Source organism: Mus caroli, unplaced genomic scaffold (assembly GCF_978045245.1).
Source record: "Mus caroli unplaced genomic scaffold, Mus_caroli_1 scaffold_17, whole genome shotgun sequence".
NCBI classification, from domain to species: Eukaryota; Metazoa; Chordata; class Mammalia; order Rodentia; family Muridae; genus Mus; species Mus caroli.
The window spans coordinates 74,380,437-74,392,980 of record NW_028227272.1 but is presented as its reverse complement, the minus strand read 5'-3'; the positions used below and the strand labels follow the sequence as shown (position 1 = coordinate 74,392,980).

Here is a 12,544-nt window from a genome sequence, read left to right as displayed (position 1 = left end):
AGAGAGACAGAGACAGAGAGACACACACACACACACACACACACACAGAGAGAGAGAGAGTTAGAGAATGCATTGATTGATGGCTTAGATTCTCATATAAGAGAACTTGTTTTTGTTTTTCTGAGTTTTTGTCACCTTGGTAAGCATTATACTTCACAGATGCATCCATTTTTCTGCAATATTGTATATCTGTCTGTTGATAGATACTGATTCCATTTCTTTGCCAGTATGAATACAGCCCCAATAAACATGTAAATGAGAATATCTCTGTGAAAAGATCTGGAGTGCTTGGGTATATGCTCAGACATAGGATAGCTGAGTCATAGAGTGCATGTATTTACTCTTTGAGAAACCTACATGCTGACTTCTCCATTGGCTACCCTAGCAAACGTGTACTCCAATGGCAGTAAATAAATGTTTTTCTTCCATACATTCTTATAAGTACTTTTGAACATTTTAAAAAATACCTACAGTTCATTTGTGTGTTTAGTTTTGAGATCTATCTTTTAATTCATTATTTGGTTGTAACTAGAAAAAAATAATCGATTAAAAATTAAGAAAAAAAAAACTTTCCATGGTAAAAATAAGTTAAAGGGCCTTATAATGTGTCAGTCTAATCAGTCTTCCTACTGAGGACACAGAAGGAGTGATTCAGTCTGCGGAGAAGGGTAAACACTCTCTGGAGGCTATAGTGAATTAGTAAACTATTCCAGAAGAAGTAATCAAAAATGACCCAGGAAAACAGCACAAACCAATAGAATAGGAGTAATGAAAAGAAACTGATCAGTATTGACTCTATTATAGAACTTGACTTCATAAGAAGGAGATGTCCGCAACCAATTTGGGTTAGACAACAAGATCCACCTTTACACTGTCTCCAAGAAAGACACTTCATTGTCAAGGAAAGACACTACCTTAGGTTAAAGTGTAGATAAAGCTATTGCAAGCAAATGGAATTAAAAAAAAACAAAACAAAACACATGAATATGGAGCTGATCTCTCTGATAAAACAGCCCTCAAATAAAACTAGTCAGAAGAGAAAAGAGGGATACACACTAAAGGAACACCCCATCAGGAGTAGATGTTATATTTCTAAACACAATATTTACTAAACATAGAGGGAAACAATGAAAGCAGAGTTCACAGGAAAGTTTATAGAGATAAGCACTAACTATAATATTTATGAGACCTGAGTTAAAAATAATGTACCTGAAGGCCATGGAAAACAACAACAACAAAAACAACAACAAAAATCACCACAAGAAAATAGACAAAACGATTATCAAAATTGAGGCTGAAATTAACAAAATACAAATGAACCAAAATTAGAAAAACAAATAGTAAAATCAAAAGCTCTCTTTAAGATTAATGAGATTAATAAATCTTTAACTAAACTGGCATGACTTAGAATACAATAATCAGGTAATTAAAATATTAGCTACTCAGAGAACATAGCCAAAGATATTGGCCTAAGCATTTATTCATATATAAGAAGTCTCAAGGTCATTATTTCTTGAAACAAAGTGGATGTATAGAAAAACAGAAGGTTACAGGTGGCTTTTATTACATCAACTAATTAGAAAATTAAAAATAAATACATGAATTTCATAATGCATATGACATTCCAAAGATAAACCAAGAGATGTTTTTAAAAACTTAAATAAATTCATCACATGCAGAGATTCAAACAGCAATAAAAATATCCCCCAATTAAAAATAGAAGGAAGAAAGAGTGGAAGGAAGGAAGAAAGGAAAGAAGGGAGGGAGGGAGGAAGGGAGGAAGAGAGAGGGAGGGAGGTGTCCAAGCCCAGGTGAATATACCACAGAATTCCACCAGATCTTTTAAGAACTAAAACTGATGCTTCTCACATCATTGCATAGAAATAGTATGGGAAGCAGGAGTGGGTGGTTGGGAGCAGGGTGAAGGGAGAGGGGATAGGAGATTTTTGGAGGGGAAAGTACGAAAGAGGATAACATTTGAAATGTAAATAAAGAAAATATCTAATAAAAAAAGGAAATGTTTTCCAGCATTTTTACTGATTACTGAACCAGATACAGAAAATAAAGATTAATGAAAACAATGAAAAGTATACACCAATCTTCCTGAAGGACATACATACAAAATTCTCAGTAAAGTATTATAAATGAAACTAAACCCATCTAAAATGCTGCCCACCACAATCAAGTGAACTTCATTCCAGAGTTTCAGGGATGTGTGTGTGTGTGTGTGTGTGTGTGTGTGTGTGTGTGTGTGTGTGAGTTTGTGTGCGTGTGCGTGTGTGTGTGTGTGTGTCCCGCTATATAAATAGACTCAAGAACAGAAACCATATGATTATCTCATTAAATGAAGAAAAAGCTTTTGACAATATAAAACATCCATTTAGTATTAAAAATTCTAGAGTATCTTGAGACTACAGGCAACATATTTCAACATAATCAAAGGCATATACAACCAGCCTACAGTCAGTACCATGTTAAATGGAGGAAAACAAAGAAAATATCTCCATTGAAACCAAAAACAAAACAAGGAAATCGACTCTTTATTCAATATAGTACTTGACATCTTAGCTAGCTAGAGAAATAAGACAGGAGAAGAAAATACATTGGATAAAAAATAGAAACAGAAGAAGTCAACATATCCTTCTTTAAGGATGATATGAGTCTGTACATAAAATAGAGACTCCAGCATATTCCACAAATAATACTCATCAAATTTGGTAGATGACATGTGTGTGTGTGTGTGTGTGTGTGTGTGTGTGTGTGTGAAACTATATTCTTATTTTTCAACTTTTCAAAACTCAACTACAAATAATCAAGGACCTCACCATAAAAACTGATCCCTGTATATTATACAAAATCAAGTAGGACATAGAGTTTAACTTTAAGGCACAGGAAAGGATTTTCCAAATAAGATGGTCATATTGCAGGCATTAAAGCTAACAGCTAACAAATGTAATCACTGTTAAACTAAAAATCTTCTTTATAGCAAATGACACCATCATCTGCATAAAAAGTCTGTGCCTAGAATGGAAAAAATTCATTGCCATCTATGTTCTACTACAGAAACACTGGATTATCCACATCTATCCTTACTGTATTCTCAGTATCCACAAAATTGAAGCAGCCTTGATGACTCTCAAGTGATGAAGGAAAGCAATGAAATGTAGTATACATACTCTGGAAATATTAATGAAATTATGAATTCCACAAGTTTGAAGACACTGGAAAAAATTGTCCTGAGTAAAGAAACCCGCACTCAGAAAGCCAGATATTTTATGTTCTTTCTAATGTGTGATGGCTAGATTTGAATCTTTAGATTTTGTTTATATATTGAAACTCATAAGGGGCTACTTGGGGATGCTATCAAGGAAAGGGGGATATAACACAGATTTATGTAGGGAGAAATGTAATAATGAAACACAAAGGATTAAATGGAGTGAAAGATGGATTATCAGGGTACCATAGGGATTGTGAGGAAAAAAATAACTAATACTAAACATGTTTCAAAATGCCATATAGAAATCTGCTAATGTAGAAGCTTTCTAACACACACAAACACACACACACACACACACACACACACACACACATCCATGGCATACACACAGGGAATTTAATATGGAGTTTCTCCATAATTAATATGGAGTCAGTGCCTTTTTCAGACAATATAGGTTATCAAATTAAAAAAAAAAAAAAACAGTACCACCACCAGCTAAATGTTTGTTACCTGACCGCAGAATTCATTCCCCAACAAGGATGCTTTGCCTGGCCTATGTGGAAGAGGATGTGCCTAGCCCTGCAGAGATTTGATGTGCCAGGGTAGTGGGATACCCAGGAGGGCCCACCCTCTCAGAAGTTAAGGGGAGGGTATGGAGGAAGGACTCTGTGATGGGGTACCAGGGGTAGGCAGCCTTTGAGAGGTAAATAAAAATCCAGTACTGGTATGGGATATGGGTTATCTCTTTTCAAGAACTTGTTGGTTAGTGCTTTCCTCAGATCTCATAATCATTGTAGGCCATTGTCATTGTTTTTTTGTTTGTTTGTTTTGTTTTGCTTTTGTTCTGTTTTTTTTTTTAATCTTCTAGAACATAAAGCTAAGACCATATTGTGGGAAACACCACACACTTGTATAACAGAACAAAGACAAATAGAATATACTGATCTAGTGACTTTATGTGTACTGCCTAGCTTTCAAAATCCATGCAAACTTCTGGGAGAGAAAGGAATCAATCATCTTTCCCACCTATGACCTCTGCAAGCTACAATGGGCTTGGGAAAATATGCACACGGGTTTAATCGTGGCAGAACTATTGCAGAAGTGATCACCCACTTTTTATTTTGATTTAAGTCCTGCTCAGTTAAGATGGAATCTATGCTGAGTAAGTTTAACTAGATAAAAATTTATGGGCAACTAGGTCATAAACCCGAGAGGAGAATTAATGTTATTTTTTTCCCACCAAATAGACATAGTAGTAAACATTTCATTAAATTCTTATCTTTTTACCTAAAGATTAGTATATCTTGTAACGCTCATCACAGAAACTTCTTCTTGCCATAGATAAGGATTAAGACAGAGACTCCAAACTGGTCAACATATTAAGAAGAAGAGACTGTGGAAATACTCGCCTCTAGTTGGGACATAGACATTATACCCAGAAGATCCCAAAATAATGAATGTCCTCAGTGAAGCAGTAATTTCTGGACATGGCAGCACTATTGCACACAGGAACTCACACAAGCTATGTCCATGTGCATAAGATATGCACAACATCAAGGCAGCCAAATTCCCAACATGGATGGGGAAGGAGAACACAAAGAGTCATTCCTAGCTGAGGAGCCTTTGGCAGTTGATAGTTGCTGGACATGGACATGGCATGGACATGGCATGGTTAGTTACTGGTCTTGTTCATAGATGCACTCCTAAGAGTCAACCCATGTTACATTGATGGACACACAGGTAACAATTAGTAGACATGCTGTATGTATATATATATATATAATAGCACATAATTTAAATTACCTAATAATTTAAATAAGAGCCTAAAAAGGAAAAATATATAGGTATAGGCAAGAATATTCTGAAAAAAAAAACTGCAACATGTATTCTAACTCAAAGAATTAGTAAGTGAGCATCCAAAATGCAAAGTTTTCACAAAGCAAAGAAAACGACAGTAGAACAGAATGATATCCCACAATTTTGGAGAAAATCTTTACCACTCACTTTAGGCAAAGGGCTAATATCCAAAATTTACAAGGAACTGCAAAATGGAAACAAGAAAATAACAGGGCTGAAGAAACAATTGAACACACAGACAAAAACAAAGAACAAAAAAAACAAAAAACAAAAAAAAAAAGCAAAAACAAACACAAACAAACAAAAACAATGTCTGAGGTCATCTGAACATCTTTTGTTTTACTGAGACTTTCTGAGTAACATTCCCTTACACTTGCCTGGATTCATGGGTAGTGTAAGAGCGTGCTTTAACACAGAGCTGTTAAAGATGGAACCTGGTGTTCATTAGAAATGTCTTTAGCTATCGTGAGTGTGAATGCAGAGTACAGTAGTCAAACTGGTTTGCTGTTCCACCTGCTGGCCTTCGTGACCAGTAGGTAGCCTTGGCTTTTGTTTATGCTTCGGTTGTCTTCACTCTTCACACCTCATGCATAGCATGCCCAAGCACAGGATTCAGGACTCCCTAGGTCCATGCTTACAAAAGCACTATGAGATAAGCAGTCCTATTGATAATATATATGAGAAACAAATAGACACATTGAAAGAAGACTTTGCCTAAAGTGATATCTTTAATGACCGGGTAAGAATGTAAACTCATGCTCTGATTCCAAAGCCCATGGTTTAGGAAAATCTTGTCAAGATGGTGTCATAAGGACCCCTTTTAGCACACTGCTATAACAGAGATAACATACAATTGAAGTGATATTCAAAAACAGGCCAAAATATAAACTACAAATGATGTACAGTTCACCAACTGATGCCTGACACGAAGGAAGCAACTCTACATAATTTGAAGAAAACTAGACTGCATGGGGACGTCACATTTATCTCAATGTTCTACCAATACCCAGTGCCAGGTTTCTGATTGAAAGCAGGGGATGATATTATAGAATTTGAGAGACTACAACCACTCCTATATCCTTAGCCAATGCATACACTGGACTGCCTTATTTGTTTTTTAATTATGCATATGTATTTGTGTCTAGCTATGTAGGAGTATGTGAACATGAGTGCAGTTATTTCCTGGGGCCAGAAGAGGACATTTCATGCTCATAACCTGGAATTTCAGGTAGTTTTTAATCTCCCACATATGGGTACTTGTAGCTGAATTGTCCTCTGGAAGAGGAGCAAGGGCTCTTAGCTGATGAGCCATCTTTTGTCAACCCCCAGAAATTTCTTAAGGAACATTGATAATGAGCCCTATCTTGCAGCCAGAACTTGTGTCAAAATGGTCATTAGCTACATCTAGGGTCTGCTCATAACCCAAGATGGTGGGCTGGGACAGAACTTAGAAGCTAGCCATAATGCCTTATGGCTGTATAAAGGTCTACCGACGCTGAGACATGTAACAATCTCTCTCATTTAACTTGATCCAACAAACCAAAATCCCAAAATATAAGAGAATAATATTGAAAGGTTAGGGGCTGCGGAAGGGGCTCCTTAGTAAAACGCTTGTGAAAAACTTGATAATATCAGTTTGTATCCACAGCACTCAAATATAAAGTTGGGTACAGTGGCTTGTGAATGTAGTCTTAGCACTGGTGGAGGATTCTGGGGTTTGACTGCCCAAGACTCTAGATGGTTAGAAATCTCTAAGTTTATTAAGAGACTCTCTCAGAATATGTGGTAGGAAATAATACAGAGAGACACCCAATATTGTCCTCTAGCCTGCATGCACACACACGGAATCACTTAAGTTACTTTAAAGGTTGTGAAATAGCAAAACTACTTCATAATGACTTCAAATTAAGCATAATAGGACCCATAAAGAGACAGTGTACTAGACAACAAATGTAAAGGCAGAATTAATAATGAAATAAACATTTCACTTAGGAAAGAATCTATTTGAATCCTCCCTCGATAAAGATGTAAGTAAAACACACTCTATGAATTTTATATAGTGGACATAGTCAAAAAGGAATGAGCCAATGGGTCAGTATCTCTTAGTAATCTACCGGCACAAGTCTTAGTAACCTAATAGATATATAAAAGAAGATGGAAGAGACATTCAGAATAATATATTATTAGAGAGTTTCATAAGGAGTTGAATGCTGATAGTAGAAGAAAGAAGAAAAGCCCTGAATTTTCTGTTTCTTACAAAAGCCAATAATCTCACAGCTGAAGTAGCTATGAAGGTGAAGGGTGTTCCTGCTCGTCTTTCAGGTAAAGAAAAACAATAGGGCCCACTGCTTTCTGGGAAAGGCCTCTGAGAACCTATCATGTGGATGGGACAAATCTTCCAAATAAATTCCAAAGACCAACTGAAATACAGATGCAGCGATGTGGTCCCATCCTGACCAGTGCAGATGCAGGCTCACTGCTACAGAGGTCAAGAAGGAACCTGAGAGGTAATGAGCATGAGATGTAAGCAGATCACAGAGGTGGATAAAAACAGAGCATGTGCAGTTCACTCTGGAACCCTCTATGTGAACTCAAAGGTTCAAAGTTCAAATGAAAAAAAAAAAAGCACACTCTGCTTTGCTGTACAGAAGGGCAGTTAATCACCAACATGGAAAAAAAAAATATGTGCCTGGCAAGTGATTCGTGAGAGTGACTACAAGTTCCCTGTGTCACCCTTTCCTTTTGTGAGGCTCCATTTCACCTGGTTTCATTTAGCAGTGTCAAAAGACATTTTATTTTCATTTTCTGTATTTATTTGTTGGATTCTTGTACAATTCTCTTCTGTCCAAGAATAAAATGGATTATGGCATTTGGAGAAGGGAGGAACTTTCTGTAAGTTGTTAAAAAGCATGTGCATAAAACATGAATATATGTTTGTAGAGAATACGCATGCATGTACTCTTCCTGTAAATAAGAAATATGGCTGTAACATATTAACTGTTAACATATAACTGTTCCCTGTTAGCTGGAGAAAAAAACTGAGCTCAAGGGAAGATTAGCATTTTTTAAAAAAAGATATGCACCTTCTTAAATACATAGAATTAAAATACTAGAGTTGCTTTTAATTTTAAAAAGTTCTCTTAAGTCCACTAATAAGTAAGTATGACCAGCTATGATAACAGATAAACAGTTAAGTATAAACATTTAAATGTTATGCAGCACTTTCTACCTTTTGTTCCTTGCAATTCACCCACTTCCAGAGGGAACCACATTTCTTTTGGAGGCCCTCTCTCTACCATGCTGACTTTCTGAGCTGTGCTTGAAAAAAATAGTAATAATGAAGTTGCCTTTTGTACTTCTAGTTTTTTAATTGGTTTGGAGGAAATAATAAGGAATGCATTTTTTTCTCAGTCATAATCTTCAAAAGGTCCATCATTTTCATAAATCCTTAGCTACACCTTGCTTTATTTATTAGGAGATGTACAAGGCTTTCAAAACAATACACACATTTTCTTGCTATTCACATCAACTTAACAAAAGGCCTTATGAAATATATTCCGGGTGCTTTGTGGGGAAAGAACACAATTTTTCAAACATGTAAATGAAAAAAAAAATCATTGGTTTTCTCTCTTAAAAGGAAAATCCCTTTCTGGCAGCAGGAACAAACAGGAACTGTGTGGCCACAAGGACAAAGAGTAACAGGTGGCAAGGACATAATGAACTTCGTTCTCTCAGGAAAGAATGCGGCTGCCACATTTTGCTTTGATAAGGCAGCTCAGGTCACATGACAGGACGAACTTGTCTGTCCTGTGCATAATCGCCGTTCAAAATGCAAACCTAGGGCTCAGTGCTGCCAGGGGTTAACAGGTTTCCATAAAGTTTGCAAAGGCAGCTAAGAAATGCTACAAAATTACCTGGGAAAGGAAATCACATTCTGACACACTTAAATGTTCCCTTCCCTTTCACTACAAGTCTGCAGCTTCTTACTGGCTGCCTTTTGTTTTGTTTTTGTTTGGTTTATTAATTTACTTTAACAAACAGAAGATTCCAGATAAAAGGAGTCTGTCCCCCAGGTAAATTCTGTGCTTTAAACAAGTAGACAAAAGTGAATTATCTCTCTGCTTTGGAAAATGCTTAAACGATGCTGAAGCAGACTTAAAACTTCATCAAATCAACAAATGGACCATAAAGATACTTCATATTTTTTGATAACATCAATTGCAAAATATTATGGTAGCAAAAACTGATTTTTCTAATGAGGTTAACAACAGAAAGTATATTTTAGCACTTACTACAAATGTGATTATGAACATGAAAGGTTGGAATAAGAAAAATAGGTCGCCTCTGCTCACATTCCTGGACATGCTGGCAAGCTAAGATTTTCTTTGAACAACAACAAAACATATTTAAAACAGGACTTAGTTATGTTTAAACAAGGAGTTAGTCTCAACTTATACTGTAAGATTTTTTCGTTGAGCTTGGTTGGTTTTATTTTAGAAAACATGACCTTACTAACTTCTAAGGTATTTGCACTGAAACAAAACAAAAAACAAACAAACAAACAAACAAACCAAAAAACTGCTCTGCGTTACTGCAACATGATTCTTCAAAAAGAAATGTGTGCAAAGTTGTTAGCACACAATGTGAGCAAACAGGATCAGCAGGAACAAAAGAAGTTTGCACGCTGCTGCTCAAGGACTTTTAAAGAATCCTTCCCAGGGATCAGACACATAAACCACTGGGAAGGGACTTGGGAAATCAAAGCACACTTAGTTGTCAATGGGTGAAGATGTACTTTCTTTCCTATTTTACATTAAAAATAAGAGGGAGCAACAGCAATTCTCACTGACTGGCTGGCTGCTAAACACAGGCCCTGATTCTTCTCCTGGCCAGGAACGCAAAGCTCTTTCCATAGGACTTATTCCTGAGATAAGGCACCAAATTATGAAGCCAGCGCCCGGTGACACAGAAGTTGGACTAAATGCAATGTTTACACATATCCCCTTTCTTTCTCATCCCAGCCACATTTGATTTGCCTAAATCAATATTGACTCTGGTTGCAGAAAAGCAGGACTTAAACAAAAGAAAATCTGGAAGAGAAAGAACAGACTGGACGCTACGAGTACCGTATTTTTTTTTCTCTCAGATTGCAAGTATCACGTGAAATGAAGCAGAGACAAAGCCACAGAACTTCGGAATTTCTAAGTATTCTTGATGGCTTGTTTCTCCCCCCTCCCCACCCTCCCCCCTCCCCCCAAAAAAGCAGAGCAGATTTCTTAACTTGTATTACAACCCAGAAAGAATATTTGAGCAACATCTTAAATCTGCACTCACCATGTGAAAGCAACAGTTGCGTGGAGTAAAAGTGTATTATTTCTCCTGCCCCTGTTCCACTTCAGTTCTGACTATAGTTGTCCAACAACCAAAAGGCCGGAGCTGCCACCCAGAGGCCCCGTCCAGGATCTGGTTCATTTGCCTGTCAGCCCGAGAGCTGGCTTCGGCCGGCTGCAGCTGTGCACTTTGCTGAAGTTCTAATATAAATCTCCATATGGTTCCCACCGCCTCACATAGGTGATCAGGTTCAATGAACGCGCAGCTGAACTCTTTTTCAGGTGAGTCTGTGGGAGCTAGCTTTGAAGTCGTCCACCCTCAAGTTCAGGAGTTCTTGGTGAGGAGTGGGTGGAGAGAAGCAGCCTTGCTACGGGGAACTCAGGCTGCAATCAGAATGCGAAAACTTCCTCTCTTTTCCTGCCTTGCGTGGCTGAGCGCTAGTGCCTCTTTTCACAGAACTTCGGAATGTACAGGCAGGACGCAAAAGGGGCCCTGCCAGACAAGCCTTTCTCAATCAATTAGCTTGCAGCCATTACTTGTGACCCGAGGTCACACAGCATAAGTGTGTGGGGTGTGCCTTCAGGGATCCCAAGGCTACTTATTACAGCTTAGATAACCTAAGCCGAGCCGACACTGAATTCTAGAAATATTTTTTAATAGTAAATGTGCTAAAGATGTAAAGTAAACCTAAGGTGACCCCCTAGTGTTCTTTCTGAGTAGGTATTGCTTGATTCAGTGAATTCAAAACAATACTTTTTCACATTAAATCAAACAGCGTTCAGGACAGAATAGTAACATGTTTTCTTTATATTATGGGCCTGCCGACGTGGAAATGACAAAAGAGTTCATGTAGACAGTCACATGGTTACCAGCATACATATCCCTTGTATCACATGAGTATTAAGCATAGGTTGTAGTATGGTTTTCCTTGAGACTTTTAAAGAATTTTAATGTAAAATTAATTTTAATTAATTTTAATGCAACTATCGACAAAGTTCTCCGTACCTAAGGAACTGACTTCCCTTTGAGGATACAGCCTAGCATGCTAACCCCGGGTGAGATTCCATGCCAAATTAACTTCACGAATTCTCTTATTTTCAGAACTATATTAGTTACAATTTCCTCCAATTCTGAAAAAGCTCTTCTTCATTTTAGTACATTTTTAACTCAGAATTCATAAGAAAATCTACGACACACTAAGTAAAAATGTAATATTGCAAAACTCTATCTGCGTTATATGCATTACGTCTTCATAGTCTTCAAAAAACACTTTACAAGGATATAACTATCCTTGTATCATTATCAAATTTGTGACGAGGAAGTATCAAGTAATTGTACTTCAAAGCAAACCCTTTCTTTGAATGATCCAACCAAATTAAAATGCTCATGTTTTTACAGTGATTAGATTAGACACCCCCCGTCTCCCAGTAGCTGTCACTCAGAGATAGAGATAGATGCCCAACACTCCATCCTTCACCCTATTTACTAAGAAACTGCACAGGCATGCAAGGCGTCATCCAATTCAGCACGGCCTGGAAAATTCCTTTAGATGCTGATCTTTCATCTGCCTCGACCATCTTCGAATTAGCACAACTGAATTAGCTTTAACCAGCTGTTATCTGATATAAAACCAAAAAATAGACAAATTAAAATGAACAAATTATAAGATTAGCAGCTAAATAATACTTTCTAATAAATAGAGCAGACTTTCTGAAGGTACAGAAAACAGAGGATATCATTATAAGTGGTGAAGTTAGCTCTGGGTGCGATTGAGTGCAGAAACTGGGGTTTCCTCTTTCTCAAATATGAAACATGAGTCATTGATTGGTCTGTATATCGCCTCTGAATAAGTTTTAGAAAACCAAAATAAATAAATAAATAAATAAATAAATAAATAAATAAAACATGTTTGAGATCTTTCTGTGACTCCCTCATGCCTGTTCTGTATACTGAAAATGAGCATCACTAAAAAATAGACCTTGAAAAATAGACATGGGACAATGACCAACCTAGTTAGCGACTAACCTAGTTAGTGCTTGAAGGTTCCCAAGGCCACCGAGGTTGCTACACTTCATCACTACCTTATCCCCCGTGTTGTACTTTCAGAGTTTTCTCATTCCCTTCATTCAAGATGAACAG

General features: G+C 37.1%; 1 long non-coding RNA gene across 10 annotated transcripts in view; it reads right to left on the bottom strand.

The window, feature by feature from the left end:
- Positions 1-12,544, bottom strand: part of LOC110311497 (uncharacterized) — a 463,301-nt gene that overhangs the window by 351,180 nt on the left and 99,577 nt on the right. Inside the window, exon 1 of one of the 10 annotated variants that reach the window (XR_015045732.1) lies at positions 10,409-11,017. The exons of 2 other annotated variants lie outside the window; for them this stretch is intronic. This is a non-coding gene — a long non-coding RNA (uncharacterized LOC110311497). Of the gene's footprint in view, positions 1-10,408; positions 11,018-12,544 lie in introns of those variants that run through there. 7 more of the 10 variants (XR_015045739.1, XR_015045736.1, XR_015045733.1 and 4 more) reach the window with 7 other exon arrangements.